The 19,255-nt window shown below is 32.2% G+C and overlaps 1 pseudogene; it reads right to left on the reverse strand.

Moving 5' to 3' along the window:
- LOC105038483 (pentatricopeptide repeat-containing protein At3g26540-like) overlaps positions 1-19,255 on the reverse strand; it is a 29,419-nt pseudogene that overhangs the window by 1,311 nt on the left and 8,853 nt on the right.

Below are 19,255 nucleotides of genomic sequence, written 5' to 3' on the forward strand. Positions count from 1 at the left end.
ATTACCACCTTCTTGGTCATCTCATGTTCACAACCTAAACCATATTCAAGGTGAATTAACTTTAAATTATGTCCTAAACTCTATTAGGATTGAGGAGAAAAATAGAACAAAAGAAAAAAAACAAGAAAAACAACCAATCATAAATAATTTGAAAGGAAATTCTAAATCAAAGAAAAATCAAAATAGAAATAATTTCAATAAAAAAGGAAGATTTAATAAAAAATATTTTAATTATAATAATAACAATAATCATAGGACTAATTATAACCAAAATAATAATAATAATAACATCAGCAATAATAAAAGAACTCATGTTGAGGGGAATGGTGGGGGTCGATGCTGCTATGTGTGTGGCAGGACGAACTATGTTGCCAAAGATTGTTTCTATAAGAAGATGTCTCCCTCGGCATCAAATCAAAAATTATCCAAATCTATGCAACCTCTTGTCCATATGCTGACTGCTGGACCTTATACCACTGAGACGGTATCCAAGTTTGTTTCTTATTTTTCAGAAATAAATATGACCTTAGATGTTAATGATCGATGGATTGACACTGGGGCTAATGTGCATGTGTATGCTGATCGCTCTTGATTTTCTACCTATCAGGTCTCAAGTAGAGGAACTATGACTCTTGGCACATGTGCTTCTGCTATCATGTCAGGAATTGGTCAAGTGGATCTGAAGTTGACTTCTAGCAAGTCCTTGACCCTTCACGATGTCTATCATGTATCAAAAATTAAAAAAAATCTAATAAGTGGATCTCTACTCGTTCAAAGAGATTTCAAGCTAGTTTTTGAATGTAATAAAATTGTAATTAGTCAAGAAATAAATTTTGTAGGGAAAGAATTTTTATGTAATGGTTTGTTTAAGCTGAATGTAATTTCTTCTCCTGTAAATGCAAATTCTCTTGTTTTAAATATTGAGTGTTCTTTTCAAATTTGGCATGCTAGACTTGGACATATAAATTATAAATCACTCAGGAATATGATAAAATTAAATTTAATTCCAAAAATGAAAATAAGCCAAGATAAATGTTAAATTTGTGTGCAAGCTAAACTTCCTCATCAACCTTTTAGAACCACATATAGAGACTATGATTTACTCGAATTGATTCACAGCGATATATGTGACCCAAGTCGAGTATCTCGAGGAGAAAATAAATATTTTATAATATTTATAGATGATTTTTTAAAATATTGTTATATATATTTAATGAAAACTAAAGATGAAGTATTGAATAAATTTAAAATATATAAAGATGAAACTGAAAATCAGATACAAAGTAAAATTAAAATTCTTAGATCTGATCAAGGTGGAGAGTATACCTCGAATAATGTCGCTCTGTTCTGCCAAGAGTATGGCATTATACATGAGGTCACTGCTCCATATTCATCTCAATTAAATGGAATAGTTGAAAAAAAAATCGAACTCTAATGGATATGATAACTCAATGATTTTAAATTTTGACACAGATGAAAACTTGTCGAGGGAAGCATTAATTTCTGTCTATATGATTTTAAATAGAGTACCTCCAAAATATACTAATAAAACTCCATATGAACAATGGAAAAAAAAACTTAATTTAAATTTTCTTAAAGTATGGGGGTGTTTAGCAAAAATAAATATACCCAAGAATAAAAGAAATAAAATAGGACCTTGATTTGCAATCTTTGTAGGATATGCAATAAATAGTAGTGCAAATAGAGTTTTAGTCATTAATTCTGAAATAAGTGAAATTTCAAATAATACAATTGTAGAGTCTAGAGATGCAATTCATTTTGAAGATAAATTTTCATATAAAACAACTATAAATAATAATATACAATCAAATCTTAGAATTGAACTTGGAGATCAAAATGAAGATGAAGATGAAGAACCTAGGAGAAGTAAAAGAGCAAGAATACCTAAAGATTATGGAGAAGACTTTTATATAATGCTAGTAGAAGATACACCTTTAACTCGTGAAGAAGCAATGAAATCTATAGATGCTGAATTTTGAAAAGAAGCTATAACAAATGAAATTCAATCAATTAGAGAAAATCAAACTTGGACTTTAACTGATCTACCTCAAGGATATAATCCAATAGGTTGTAAATAGATATTTAAAAAAAAATTAAGATCAAATGGTACTATAGAAAAATATAAAACCAGATTAGTAGCTAAAGGATTTATCTAGAAATCTGAGACTGACTATTTTGACGTTTATGCCCCAGTAGCTAGAACTATAACAATTAGAACATTTTTAGTTCTAGCCTCAATTCATAAATTAATTATATATCAAACGGACATTAAAACTATATTTTTAAATGAAGAATTAGAGAAAGAAATTTATATGGTACAACCAGAAGAATTTATGATTTTAGGTCAAGAAAATAAGGTTTGCAAATTAAGCCGATCTTTATATGATCTTAAACAAACTCCTAAACAATAGCATAAAAAATTTGATAATTTAATAATTTCAAATGGATATGAAATTAATATGTTTGATGAATGTGTTTATAGTAAAAGAATAGGTGATCAAGTTGTAATAATGTGTTTATATATAGATGATATATTAATATTTGGAACTAACATAGATGTGATCCAACTTGTTTAGGATTTATTAATACAAAATTTTGAAATGAAAGATTTAGGTGAAGCAAATGTAATCCTAAATATAAAAATTATTAGAAAAGATAATATGATTATCTTATCACAAGAGCAGTATGCTAATCAATTACTAAAGAAATTTGGGTACTTTGATCTAAAACCTATTGGTACTCCTTTAATCCTTCTATTCATCTAAAGAAAAATATAGGTAATCCTATTTATGCTGATAGATATGCATAAATTATAGGGTCATTAGGTTTTTTAGTTAATTTTATAAGATCGGATCTAGCATTTGCTGTACATAAACTAAGTAGATATTTATGTAACCCAAGTAGAGAGGCTTGGATTGCACTTGAAAGAGTGCTTGCTTATATTAAGGGCACTCTTTTATATGCATTACATTTTACTAGTTATCCTTCAGTCCTAGAAGGTTATAGCGATGCAAATTGGATTAGTGACACTTTAGATGTTATGTATACTTCAGGATATATATTTATCCTAGGAGGTACAGTAGTTTTCTGAAAATTAACTAAACAGTCATTGGTAGCTAGAAGCACTATAGAATCTGAAATGGTAGCACTTGACCTCCCTGTTAGTGAAGCAAAATGGCTAAGAGAATTCTTGCATTATATTCCACTTGGTGTACATCCAATTCCACCAATATCAATACATTGTGATTCTAGAGCAGTGTTAGATAAATGTGCACAAAAAAATTCTAATGTAAAGATGAGTCGACATATGAAAATGAGACACAAATATATTAGAGGTTTAATTAAACAAATTATGATAGCGCTGTCATTTGTAAAATCAATAAAGAACATAGCTGATCAACTGACAAAAGGATTATCTAGGACATTGGTCCTAGAGTCATCGAGGGAGATGGGGTTAAGCCTAGAATAGAAGTCATGAATGGTGGGAACCCAACCTAAAAGGTTCAATAGGTAGAAACAAACCAATGTATGACCATTATGAGGAGCACCCCTTTTATTTTCCTATCCCTATGGCGATGGTGCTCATATTATAAAAGGTAAGGGATGACGAAGAGCAAAAGCTCTGAATGGTTCTGAGACCCATGAGGTAGGGTGTTACCTTACCTACACCCTTATTAGGACCTACTAAGTGTGTGAAGTCATGAGGCCACAACTATGAAATTTGGATTGATTCCTAAAACACACATGATTCGACACTTATACATGGCCATCAAAAGCACACTCCTGCTTCGAACGAAACCAACTGTTCTGTGTGTGTAATTTGTAGAAATCCGTTTCACAGACCTGATTCAAGGCTTAGTCCATCAAGTGTCCATAGATGTATACAATCAATACTAAGCTAAGTTTCAAACCGAAAGATACCTATAGCTGAATGCACGGAATAAGGATCTCAATTAATTTTAATATCTTTTAATTTTAATTATTGTTAATGATTTTAATTGTTTATATATTTTTAAAATTTGAGGATTTTTTTCTTTTCTTTTAATTAAAATTTTAAATTAAGTGGGGGAATGTTGGAGATTTGATTTTCAAAATATTTAATTTATATATAAATTTCTGTCTCTTATCTGAGAATAGATAACCATATCCGCTTTTCTCGGTATGAAGTAGAAAAGTAGGTTCGTGCATTCCTAAAAAGAAGAACTTCCCATAATGGTTCCTCGTACTCTATAAAAGAGAATTATTAATTTACATAAAAAGTAACAACAACTCTAACAGAGATCTTTTCTCTTCATTTTTTCTTCCTATTTTTTCTTGAATTGAGATCTTGAAAACCGGATTGACGTTCAATCAAGCACCCCCTCGAGATTGTGCAATCGAAGAGATCAGGATAATCCGAGGTGTTGTATCGCTAAAGAAGCTTTGTCGGCGACTCGCATGTGAAGGGGCTAAAGCTACTCTAGGACTGTGCACCGCACATCTCACCAGCTATTTTTTGAAATCCATTTCTTTTAACTCAATTTTAATTGAATTCATAATTATTTGTTCTTTGATTGAATCAAAATTCATAAAATTTAGATCAAATTCTAAAACATAATCCAACAGATACAAGGGGTTGGAATCATTGATGCATCTTTCAGCCCTTTCTCCTATTTTTCTGTTCCCATGTTCTCGGCAACAGTCTAAGATTCTTGTTTGCATGAGGATGGTTGGCTTGAATGGCATTTGTTCGATGAAATCCTTGAGTTCAACCACGAAGCCGTGCTTGCCTAATGGTTCAATCATACACTCATAATGCTCTACCCGAGATATGACACCATATTCTTCAGTCATCATTTAAAATACCATCACCCCAAATTGACATAGCCCTCACTGATACAAGCAAGAAACACACCAATGAAAGTGACATCGTCTGCTCTAATTCCATCTTTCCACGTTGCTTCAAATAGTTCAAGACCATACTCACCCCTCCCATTATAAGCACATCCAAAAACCACCGAATTCCAGAGGACTATATCCTGTGAACTCTCCATTTCAAAAACTTTGATGCCATGCTCGATCAACCCACATTTGGAGTACATGCTAATCAATGCCCCTATGATAATTACATCTCTTGCAGCTGAAATCCATCCGGGACCGAAGGTGCTAGAGTGAGGTGACGTCTGGTGGATTGAAGATAGCCGAACTTGCAAGAAAATTTTTTATTAGAGGCAGCTCCGGAGGGGACCCTCCGATGCTCAAGTCAGATTTTCTGCAATAAGTGAAAAAGAGTGAGTATTTATGGGAGGGAGAAGAGACGTACATTTTCTTAGGGTCCTCGGATTATCTTTTATAGGTGAGGTTGGAGCTTTAAGGAGAAGAGAGAAACCGTAAAAGATCCTTTTACCCCTTATTATGTCTTTAAGTGGTGCCATACCTGACCCTTCAACTTTCTTGAGTTGGTGAATATTGTTACCTCATTGTACGTGGGGTCGCCATTGTTAAGGACAAGAGCCATCTGACATGGGCCGCCTGCCTTATTTGATGGATGATGTGACTGGGCCATAGAGGAGCCTCTCAGGATCATCGTGACTTTCATGGCTCGGTCAAATACTCGTACGGAGGGCTCGGATGGATGCCACCAGATGTGGCAGTCGAACCATAGATCAAGAGAAATAGGTCTCGGGCTAGTCATGCACCGGCAAGCGGCGTGCTTAGTGCGAAGGCTGGAGTCAAGGTCGAGGGCTGAAGTCCAAGGTCCTCTGGTCCGGGTCAGACGCCGAAGTGGCTTGGTCCCATGTGGGCAATACGACCTGATGGGACCACACAAGGGCCGATCTCTCCAGAGTAATAGGTTGTAATAGTGAATGGGTCCGAGACCGATTAAGAGTAAGAATTAATCAAGAATCTTTGAGAAAGAAGCTTAAGTCGTGGTATCCCTTGGACCGGCATCTGAGGTTCAGTAGCTTGACTTTGGATCGGCCAAGATCTGACTTCGGTACAGACCTCCATTTGACTTTGGCTCCGATTATATTCCTGTCACTGAGATCGTGACAACTAGAAGCTGAAAGTATAGAGGGCTTGCCTCACTCATTATTACTCTTTTTTTTTTTTAAGTGGGTGATGTGACTGCACCATAAAGAAGTCTTTTGGGGGCTAATGGCCAAAGCTAGGAGTGGAGGCCGAAGCCGGGATCAGAGGCCAAGATGGAGATCGGATGCGCATGGAGAGTGCGGGCATCTGTGGGTGAAAGCCGGATGTGTAGGCACATGCTCACCCTTCTCTTCCTCTCCTGCCACTTTTTCTGTCCTCAATCTCTTCCTTTTGTCCTTTTGCCTTCTTGTGATTTGTCACGCCCCCGACCCGAGATTTTGAATCGAGGGTCATGGCAACCGCCGCATACTCATAGAAAACTCTTCCCATAAGCATGCAAGGCATCTTATCATACTATCCTAAAACAACAGCGGAATAATTAATCAACAATTTAAATCTAAAATATAACGACCTAAATTTTTTCTTTAATATCTCAATAAATTCAACAACGATTCAAAGGCTTTGCATCAAATTCAATAAGCCTTTCAACCTAAAATAAAAGTATGAAGATTCTGCTTCTGATCACTCTTTCATTCATATCTTGTATCATCTTAATTCTTCAACATCTGTAAAAATAGTAAAATAGGAGGTAATGAGCTAGACAGCCCAGTAAGCAATGATCACTTTTCAACAGATTTCATCAGGCATTTAAGTAAATCATCATTTATAAAAAAATAAGCATATAGAGTTCATCAATTCGAAATCAATTTCAATTATGCAACATAATTCATGCCAAATTCATTTCTTTTTCGAAAATTCAAGTTTCTTTCCAAATTTTAATTTCTTTTGTTCTTCAATTTCTTTTCGTCAACCATGAGCTATGACCATATTTTTTCTGTGGCAGGGTCATAGTACCGCGTATCTGCTTGCGGTAGGCTGTGAATCATCTGGCAGCCATGTCCTTTGGAACCGCTGGTCTCACTGACGGTTTGTCGCTGGTCTCTCTGGCGACATGTCGCTGGTCTCGCTGGCGACATAAACCCTCAGGACAATCAATTGCCAACGTATATGCCCCCATTGGCAGGGTCCTTTACATAGTCAGGTTGTCAACTCTTATTGTTTCTTATATCATAATTCTTCATAAATCATGTTTCATATTCTAATTTCGATAATAAAACATATAATCATGTAGTATCGAAATCAATCAATATAATGCATCATAAAATCAATATGTTCAATCATGCTACATCATAACATTTCAAATAAGATATTTTCATAACAAAATACCATTCATCCAATTCATGCATCGTTTCACAAATCATGTCAGAAGAATACATTATAATTTGCCGATAAATCTAGAAAAAGTGAAACATTACTTACCTCAAACGCATTCCAATAAATCCACATAATTCTATAAATTTTCTTCCAAAAATTATATTCGTAGATCATATCGCGATATCCCATGATCAAACATCCACAATCCTATACAGAATCAATTTCAATAATTAGAAAGAATACGAATACCATATTTCAACGGTTTAGATTGGGTCCGATCATCTAATTTTATCTAATCAAAATCTAATTAGGACCTAAACGATCCAAAGTTTGACTGTCAGATCAAATCGGATTCGAAGTGATAGGATCGAGATTTCTTCATCGATTTCATAAAATCAAGTGGGGAGAGAAAATCAGAGGAGAGAGAATTCATGAGGTACAATTCAAATTGATCAGGTGACACAATCCAACATTACGATTGGTTCAATATCTCAATTGGTGAAATCAACATGATCAAATCAAATCATGGCTAGATCGAAATCATGGATGATCAAATCTAAAGATTCATGGTCTGATTAAGGTGGGTGCCAGTATGCTGTCTGACAATCATAGATCAGGGTTCTTCATTAAAATCAGATCAGACTTATTAAAAAAAATTTTTTCATTCACTAACCTTTTTTTTTAGAGAGAGAATCAATCAAGAGAGAGAATATTTTAAAGAGAAAAAATTCTAGAGAGAGAAAATTTTAGAGAGAGAAAATCCACCTTGGATTCTTCAGACAATATGATTCAACAAATTCTGATCGATCGGATCAAATCATGCTGAAATTATCATGTGGACAATTCAATAAAATTATGAGAAATAAAATCTAAAAATACCTGACCTGATCAAAGTGGATGTCGGTGTACCGTCCGAGGATCACAGATCAAAAATCCATCACGAGGATCATTTAAATTCATCATCATTCTTCTCAAAATTTTAGAAATCTTAAGAGAGAGAAATAATCTAGAGAGAGGATTCTAGAGAGAGAAAGTCCAATTCTAGAGAGAGAAAAATACTAATTCAAGCTGAAGAGAGAGAAACTCTCTTTCTCATATTTTATTATTTATATCATTATTTATTAATTAATTTAATGATTTTTTTCTTTTCTTTTCTTTTCTCTCTCTTTTTTTTCTTTTTCTTCACGGAAGAGAGAGGAGAAAATCCTATTTATTATTATTATATTATTATCATTTTATTTTTCTTCTTTCTTTTTTTTTTCTTTTTCTTTTTTTTTTCTTCTTTTTCTTTTCTTTTTCTTTTCTTTTCCTTCTTCTTCTTTTCTTTTTCTTTTTCTTTTCCTTCTTCTTCTTCTTTTTCTTTTCTTCTTCCTGTGGGCTTGTTTTGGGCTGAAATAGGGGACCATGAGGTCCCCTCATTGATGTTTCGACCGGCGGCGCGGTCGGCGTGAGACGGCCGTCGGCAGGAGGAAAGGCGATCCGGCGGCAAGAGGAGGCCAAACCCGATGGTCGGCGGTGACCACCGACGTCGGAATCAAAGAGAAACGGAAAAAATGAAGGTTACTTCCACAACAAAATCCGGCGACTCCAGTCACCGATGAGTGTGCACATCGGCACGGGAAGGAAGGGGGAGAAGAGAGGAAGGGGAGGAGGCTTACCTCCGTCGCCGGCGAAGCTTTTCCGGCGAGAAATTGGATGGCACAGGGACGATCTTCCGCGAAAATTTTTTCCGACGATTGCCGCCGTTTGAGCTTAGGATTTTCGGTTGAAAGGAGAGAGGAGGGATCTCCTCCTTAAATAGGGCCGGAGAGAACTTGTTTCCGACTCCGATTAGGAGCCGGTGAACGGAGGAAGAAGACTCCTTTCGGGAGTTCTTCTCCTCTGTTTTCCTTCCTTTTTTTTTTGTTTTGGGCTTTGGATTCGTTGCTTGGGCCGGGCCTCACATTCTTCCCCTCTAAAAGAAATTTCATCCTCGAAATTTTTCTTGCCTGAGTCTTCATAGTTTCTTACTTGAATCTCATCCACAAATATTTCAATATTCTAATTCTTGATATAAATTCATTCTTAAATCATTTAATAAGGAAAAAGTAAATACATCAAATATTGATCTGAACGGAACCATCCATTTTCTTATTTATCAAGATCACCATCTCAAAGATTTTCAATGTTTCAAGATTTCGAAATTATGATCTTATTTCCTGTAAAAATTAATATTCAATATCTCATGACTCAAATTAAAATCAAATCTATCTCTTGTGAATAGAAAAAGGTCAATGTCTCTATTCTTGCATAAGAACTTCATTCAACATCATTTATTTATTTATTTATTTATTTTAAAATATTAACCACTCTTAATTTCAACCCATCATAAGATAGGAAAACATACTTCTATGAATCATATGATGACATCCCAATAAATCAAAATTTAAAAATATTTTTTCTTATTCGTACTTTCAAATATTGAAGATTTATCATCTCATTCTCGAACTTTTGATATTTTAATTTTCGATACAACTTCATCATTAAGTCATTTCATAAAGATCAGTATCATCATTGTTGATTGAATCAATATTACTATTTTCTAGTCATCGAAATTTTCTTACTCAAACCCTCAAACTCTTAAATATTCTAATTCTTGAAGCAAATTTTATCATTAAGTCATTCCATAATAAAAATCAATAACTCAAAATTTGATCTAAATCAAAACTATATTTTTCAATGTCTCTATTCTAAGTAAGTATATCAATTTTCTTTATCTAAACATTAACAACTCTTAATTAATTGATTCATTATCAAATTATGAATAACTCCAATCTATCTTTTGTAGAACAATCATCAATATCAATAGATAACCTCAATCTTTTCCATTCAGTCTGAGAAATAATAATGATCAAAAGAGTTCTAACTTCAAATTTCATTATATCCTGGAGATAAATATTTGAGTATAATAATCTAAGATCGAAATCATCATTCGATAAACAATCTCAAATTCTTTCTAATAAATAGAGAATTACAGAATTTAATTCTAGGATAGAAAAAAAAATTATCTCTAAATATTCTAAATCTAAAATCAAAAATCAAAGGTCCACTCATCCTAGAATTAGGATGCTAATTATTTTTGTAGCATAATAGATGGAAGCTCTACTTTTAAAAATCACATTAGGATATCTAAAATAATTCAAAATTTTAAAATATTATTCTTTCTAATATCCATGAATTTTTTTTATATCAAACTATATCATTTATTATAATTCTTTGACTCAGAGAATCAACATTCCTGACTTACTCAAAGTAATCCAGATTACCATGCTTCTGCTGCGCACTCTGATCTAACAATCAAAATTTCTTAGGTTCACTAAAAAAAAGTTTGATCAAATTATTTCTTTACCTTATCAATAGAAAAGATCTAAAATTTTAAATTTCAATTGAAATCAAAGATTAACTTTCGATTCTTATTCATACTTTTACTGATGTACAAAAATCTTGATTAACCCTTGAGTCCAATATCATATTTAAAACCATCATATAGATTTACTATAATCAATATGAATCAAATCTTAATTCTCATATCAATTCAATTCAATAATTTTCAAACAAAAAATCTTTATAAGTCAAATTAATGGAGAAAAAAAATCCTTCGATGCTCCACCAAATTTGGACATAATCAGAATATATAAGAATTTCAAATCATTATTATTTTTTTTTCTAAAATTTTTATCATCAGGATCTTCAATATCTATCAAACATCCTTTCATAACAATCATACAAGCTTAAAAAAAAATCAAATCTTCAATTAATAGTAGATTCAATTAGGGACCTTGTTAACAAAAGCAAAGGAACTCCATATCAATTTCTAAATCCAAAATTTTTAAATTATAAATTCACATGGGTCCCTTAATCTGAAATAAATATAAATCAGATCTTTTATCTTAATCTGAAGATATCAATTTTTCATTAACAACCTCAATAATAATATCAGAAAATCTCTTGATCAACTTAGACACGAAATCTTTAAATTGAAATTCCATACACATCATGTACTCTCCAAGAGACATAATAAGATCTATTATCTAGATCTAAGGATGATAATTAAGGATTCCAATACGATGAATATTCTACAACCTCATAATCGATTTCATCAATAAGAAATAGGTTTCTTTGCAATATCTCCAAATATGCATTCATCCTAATATGTCACTTTATATATGATCCACATACCAAGTTCACTTTCGATAAATATTCCAATCAAGCATCATAAAAGATTTTTCTTAGTCTATCTTAGAACAATATTTTATCGTCAAATCTTTATATTGCTAATAATAGTCAACTTCTCAACTAGAAGTAATATCATAGTATTATTCTCACATCGAATTTGAACTTACGATTCACTTGAATAACCAATGATCAAATTAATAACCATAATGCACAATAAAATTTTATGTCAATCCTTTTGTGATTACTTTCGATCAAGATCTAACTAATCATATTATGATCAATAGATCATCCATCATATTTTAAATTCTATATGTCATAATCTCTTGCGATCCTTTTATACATAATCTCAATGTTTAATGAAAATTTTTAAATATTTCTCCCACTACAATCATTAAAGATCTACACTATAATATCCCTGGTGTCTATCCACTAACACCCATTCAATATCTGATTCTATGTTTCATAATTCATCCACTTATGCTCTGATACCATATTAATTGTCACGCCTCCGACCCGAGATTTTGAATCGAGGGTCATGGCAACCGCCGCATACTCATAGAAAACTCTTCCCATAAGCATGCAAGGCATCTTATCATACTATCCTAAAACAACAGCGGAATAATTAGTCAACAATTTAAATCTAAAATATAACGACCTAAATTTTTTCTTTAATATCTCAATAAATTCAACAACGATTCAAAGGCTTTGCATCAAATTCAATAAGTCTTTCAACCTAAAATAAAAGTATGAAGATTCTGCTTCTGATCACTCTTTCATTCATATCTTGTATTATCTTAATTCTTCAACATCTGTAAAAACAGTAAAATAGGAGGTAATGAGCTAGACAGTCCAGTAAGCAATGATCACTTTTCAACAGATTTCATCAGGCATTTAAGTAAATCATCATTTATAAAAAAATAAGCATATAGAGTTTATCAATACGAAATCAATTTCAATTATGCAACATAATTCATGCCAAATTCATTTCTTTTTCGAAAATTCAAGTTTCTTTCCAAATTTTAATTTCTTTTGTTCTTCAATTTCTTTTCATCAACCATGAGCTATGACCATATTTTCTCTGTGGCAGGGTCATAGTACCGCGTATCTGCTTGCGGTAGGCTGCGAATCATCTGGCAGCCATGTCCTTTGGAACCGCTGGTCTCACTGACGGTTTGTCGCTGGTCTCTCTGACGACATGTCGCTGGTCTCGCTGGCGACATAAACCCTCAGGACAATCAATTGCCAACGTACATGCCCCCATTGGCAGGGTCCTTTACATAATCAGGTTGTCAATTCTTATTGTTTCTTATATCATAATTCTTCATAAATCATGTTTCATATTCTAATTTCGATAATAAAACATATAATCATGTAGTATCGAAATCAATCAATATAATGCATCATAAAATCAATATGTTCAATCATGCTACATCATAACATTTCAAATAAGATATTTTCATAACAAAATACCATTCATCCAATTCATGCATCGTTTCACAAATCATGTCAGAAGAATACATTATAATTTGCCGATAAATCTAGAAAAAGTGAAACATTACTTACCTCAAACGCATTCCAATAAATCCACATAATTCTATAAATTTTCTTCCAAAAATTCTATTCGTAGATCATATCGCGATATCCCATGATCAAACATCCACAATCCTATACAGAATCAATTTTAATAATTAGAAAGAATACGAATACCATATTTCAATGGTTTAGATTGGGTCCGATCATCTAATTTCATCTAATCAAAATCTAATTAGGACCTAAACGATCCAAAGTTTGACTGTCAGATCAAATCGGATTCGAAGTGATAGGACTGAGATTTCTTCATCGATTTCATAAAATCAAGTGGAGAGAGAAAATCAGAGGAGAGAGAATTCATGAGGTACAATTTAAATTGATCAGGTGACACAATCCAACATTACGATTGATCCAATATCTCAATTGGTGAAATCAACATGATTAAATCAAATCATGGCTAGATCGAAATCATGGATGATCAAATCTAAAGATTCATGGTCTGATTAAGGTGGGTGCCAGTACGCTGTCTGACAATCATAGATCAGGGTTCTTCATTAAAATCAGATCAGACTTATTAAAAAAAATTTCTTCATTCACTAACTTTTTTTTTAGAGAGAGAATCAATCAAGAGAGAGAATATTTTAAAGAGAGAAAATTCTAGAGAGAAAAAATTTTAGAGAGAGAAAATCCACCTTGGATTCTTCAGACAATATGATTCAACAAATTCTGATCGATCGGATCAAATCATGCTGAAATTATCATGTGGACAATTCAATAAAATTATGAGAAATAAAATCTAAAAATATCTGACCTGATCAAAGTGGATGTCGGTGTACCGTCCGACGATCACAGATCAAAAATCCATCACGAGGATCATTTAAATTCATCATCATTCTTCTCAAAATTTTAAAAATCTTAAGAGAGAGAAATAATCTAGAGAGAGAATTTTAGAGAGAGAAAGTAGAGAGAGAAAGTCCAATTCTAGAGAGAGAAAAATAATAATTCAAGCTGAAGAGAGAGAGGGAAGAGAGAGAAACTCTCTTTCTCATATTTTATTTTTTATATCATTATTAATTAATTAATTTAATGATTTTTTCTTTTCTTTTCTTTTCTCTCTCTTTTTTTTTCTTTTTCTTCACGGAAGAGAGAGGAGAAAATCCTATTTATTATTATTATATTATTATCATTTTATTTTTCTTCTTTCTTTTTTTTTTCTCTTTTTCTTTTCTTTTTCTTCTTTTTCTTTTCTTTTTCTTTTCTTTTCCTTCTTCTTCTTTTCTTTTTCTTTTTCTTTTCCTTCTTCTTCTTCTTCTTTTTCTTTTCTTCTTCCCGTGGGCTTGTTTTGGGCTGAAACAAGGGACCGTGAGGTCCCCTCATTGGTGTTCCGACCGGCGGCGCGGTCGGCGTGAGACGACCGTCGGCAAGAGGAGAGGCGATCCGGCGGCAAGAGGAGGTCAAACCCGGTGGTCGGCGGTGACCACCAACGTCGGAATCAAAGAGAAACGTCAAAAATAAAGGTTACTTCCTCAACAAAATCCGGCGACTCCGGTCGCCGGTGAGTGTGCACATCGGCACAGGAAGGAAGGGGGAGAAGAGAGGAAGGGGAGGAGGCTTACCTCCATCGCCGGCGAAGCTTTTCCGGCGAGAAATTGGATGGCACAGGGACGATCTTCCGCAAAAATTTTTTCCGACGATTGCCGCCGTTTGAGCTTAGGATTTTCGGTGGAAAGGAGAGAGGAGGGATCTCCTCCTTAAATAGGGCCGGAGAGAACTTGTTTCCGACTCCGATTAGGAACCGGTGAACGGAGGAAGAAGACTCCCTTCGGGAGTTCTTCTCCTCTGTTTTCCTTCCTTTTTTTTTTTTTTTTTGGGCTTTGGATTCGTTGCTTGGGCCGGGCCTCACATTCTTCCCCTCTAAAAAAAATTTTGTCCTCGAAATTTTTCTTGCCTGAGTTTTCATAGTTTCTTACTTGAATCTCATCCACAAATATTTTAATATTCTAATTCTTGATATAAATTTATTCTTAAATCATTTAATAAGAAAAAAGTAAATACATCAAATATTGATCTGAACGGAACCATCCATTTTCTTATTTATCAAGATCACCATCTCAAAGATTTTCAATGTTTCAAGATTTCAAAATTATGATCTTATTTCCTGTAAAAATTAATATTCAATATCTCATGACTCAAATTAAAATCAAATCTATCTCTTGTAAATAGAAAAAGGTCAATGTCTCTATTCTTGCATAAGAACTTCATTCATCATCATTCATTCATTTATTTATTTATTTCAAAATATTAACCACTCTTAATTTCAACCCATTATAAGATAGAAAAACATACTTCTATGAATCATATGATGACATCCCAATCAATCAAAATTTAAAAATATTTTTTCTTATTCGTACTTTCAAATGTTGAAGATTTATCATCTCATTCTCGAACTTTTGATATTTTAATTCTCGATACAACTTCATCATTAGTCATTTCATAAAGATCAGTATCACCATTGTTGATTGAATCAATATCACTATTTTCTCGTCATCGAAATTTTCTTACTCAAACCTTCAAACTCTTAAATATTCTAATTTTTGAAGCAAATTTTATCATTAAGTCATTCCATAATAAAAATCAATAACTCAAAAATTGATCTAAATCAAAACTATATTTTTCAATGTCTCTATTCTAAGTAAGTATATCAATTTTCTTTATCTAAACATTAACAACTCTTAATTAATCGATTCATTATCAAATTATGAATAACTCCAATCTATCTTTTGTAGAACAATCATCAATATCAATAGATAACCTCAATCTTTTCCATTCAGTCTGAGAAATAATAATGATCAAAAGAGTTCTAACTTCAAATTTTATTATACCCTGGAGATAAATATTTGAGTATAATAATCTAAGATCGAAATCATCATTCGATAAACAATCTCAAATTCTTTCTAATAAATAGAGAATTATAGAATTTAATTCTAGGATAGAAAAAAAATTTATCTCTAAATATTCTAAATCTAAAATCAAAAATCAAAGGTCCACTCATCCTAGAATTAGGATGCTAATTATTTTTGTAGCATAGTAGATGGAAGCTCTATTTTTAAAAATCATATTAGGATATCTAAAATAATTCAAAATTTTAAAATATTATTCTTTCTAATATCCATGATTTTTTTTTATATCAAACTATATCATTTATTATAATTCTTTGACTCAGAGAATCAACTTTCCTGACTTACTCAAAGTAATCCAAATTACCATGCTTCTGCTGCGCACTCTGATCTAACAATCAAAATTTCTTAGGTTCACTAAAAAAAAGTTTGATCAAATTATTTCTTTACCTTATCAATAGAAAAGATCTAAAATTTCAAATTTCAATTGAAGTCAAAGATTAACTTTCGATTCTCATTCATACTTTTACTAGTGTACAAAAATCTTGATTAACCCTTGAGTCCAATATCATATTTAAAACCATCATATAGATTTACTATAATCAATATGAATCAAATCTTAATTCTCATATCAATTCAATTCGATAATTTTCAAACCAAAAATCTTTATAAGTCAAATTAATGGAGAAAAAAAAAATCCTTCGATGCTCCACCAAATTTGGACATAATCAGAATATATAAGAATTTTAAATCATTATTATTATTTTTTTTAAAATTTTTATCATCAGGATCTTCAATATCTATCAAACATCCTTTCATAACAATCATACAAGCTTCAAAAAAATCAAATCTCCAATTAATAGTAGATTCAATTAGGGACCTTGTTAATAAAAGCAAAGGAACTCCATATCAATTTCTAAATCTAAAATTTTTAAATTATAAATTCACATGGGTCCCTTAATCTGAAATAAATATAAATCAGATCTTTTATCTTAATCTGAAGATATCAATTTTTCATTAACAACCTCAATAATAATATCAGAAAATCTCTTGATCAACTTAGACACAAAATCTTTAAATTGAAATTCCATACACATCATGTACTCTCCAAGAGACATAATAAGATCTATTATCTAGATCTAAGGATGATAATTAAGGATTCCAATACGATGAATATTCTACAACCTCATAATCGATTTCATCAATAAGAAATAAGTTTCTTTGCAATATCCCCAAATATGCATTCATCCTAATATGTCACTTTATATATGATCCACATACCAAGTTCACTTTCGATAAATATTCCAATCAAGCATCATAAAAGATTTTTCTTAGTCCATCCTAGAACAATATTTTATCGTCAAATCTTTATCTTGCTAATAATAGTCAACTTCTCAACTAGAAGTAATATTATAGTATTATTCTCACATCGAATTTGAACTTACGATTCACTTGAATAACCAATGATCAAATTAATAACCATAATGCACAATAAAATTTTATGTCAATCCTTTTGTGATTACTTTCGATCAAGATCTAACTAATCATATCATGATCAATAGATCATCCATCATATTTTAAATTCTATATGTCATAATCTCTTACGATCCTTTTATACATAATCTCAATGTCTAATCAAAATTTTTAAATATTTCTCCCACCACAATCATTAAAGATCTACACTATAATGTCCCTGGCGTCTATCCACTAACACTCATTCAATATTTGATTCTATGTTTTATAATTCATCCACTTATGCTCCGATACCATATTAATTGTCACGCCCCCGACCCGAGATTTTGAATCGAGGGTCATGGCAACCGCCGCATACTCATAGAAAACTCTTCCCATAAGCATGCAAGGCATCTTATCATACTATCCTAAAACAACAGCAGAATAATTAGTCAACAATTTAAATCTAAAATATAACGATCTAAATTTTTTCTTTAATATCTCAATAAATTCAACAACGATTCAAAGGCTTTGCATCAAATTCAATAAGCCTTTCAACCTAAAATAAAAGTATGAAGATTCTACTTCTGATCACTCTTTCATTCATATCTTGTATCATCTTAATTCTTCAGCATCTGTAAAAACAGTAAAATAGGAGGTAATGAGCTAGACAGCCCAGTAAGCAATGATCACTTTTCAACAGATTTTATCAGACATTTAAGTAAATCATCATTTATAAAAAAATAAGCATATAGAGTTCATCAATTCGAAATCAATTTTAATTATGCAACATAATTCATGCCAAATTCATTTCTTTTTCGAAAATTCAAGTTTCTTTCCAAATTTCAATTTCTTTTGTTCTTCAATTTTTTTTTGTCAACCATGAGCTATGACCATATTTTCTCTGTGGCAGGATCATAGTACCGCGTATCTGCTTGCGGTAGGCTGCGAATCATCTGGCAGCCATGTCCTTTGGAACCGTTGCTCACACTGGCGGTTTGTCGCTGGTCTCTCTGGCGACATGTCGCTGGTCTCGCTGGCGACATAAATCCTCAGGACAATCAATTGCCAACGTACATGCCCCCATTGACAGGGTCCTTTACATAGTCAGGTTGTCAATTTTTATTGTTTCTTATATCATAATTCTTCATAAATCATGTTTCATATTCTAATTTCGATAATAAAACATATAATCATGTAGTATCGAAATCAATCAATATAATGCATCATAAAATCAATATGTTCAATCATGCTACATCATAACATTTCAAATAAGATATTTTCATAACAAAATACCATTCATCCAATTCATGCATCATTTCACAAATTATGTCAGAAGAATACATTATAATTTATCGATAAATCTAGAAAAAGTGAAACATTACTTACCTCAAACACATTCCAATAAATCCACATAATTCTATAAATTTTCTTCCAAAAATTTTATTCGTAGATCATATCACGATATCCCATGATCAAACATCCACAATCCTATACAGAATCAATTTTAATAATTAGAAAGAATACGAATACCATATTTCAACGGTTTAGATTGGGTCCGATTATCTAATTTCATCTAATCAAAATCTAATTAGGACCTAAACGATCCAAAGTTTGACTGTCAGATCAAATCGGATTCGAAGTGATAGGACCGAGATTTCTTCATCGATTTCATAAAATCAAATGGAGAGAGAAAATCAGAGGAGAGAGATTCATGAGGTATAATTCAAATTGATCAGGTGACACAATCCAACATTACGATTGGTCCAATATCTCAATTGGTGAAATCAACATGATCAAAACAAATCATGGCTAGATCGAAATCATGGATGATCAAATCTAAAGATTCATGG

The sequence above is a fragment of the Elaeis guineensis genome, chromosome 1 (genome assembly GCF_000442705.2).
Source record: "Elaeis guineensis isolate ETL-2024a chromosome 1, EG11, whole genome shotgun sequence".
NCBI classification, from domain to species: Eukaryota; Viridiplantae; Streptophyta; class Magnoliopsida; order Arecales; family Arecaceae; genus Elaeis; species Elaeis guineensis.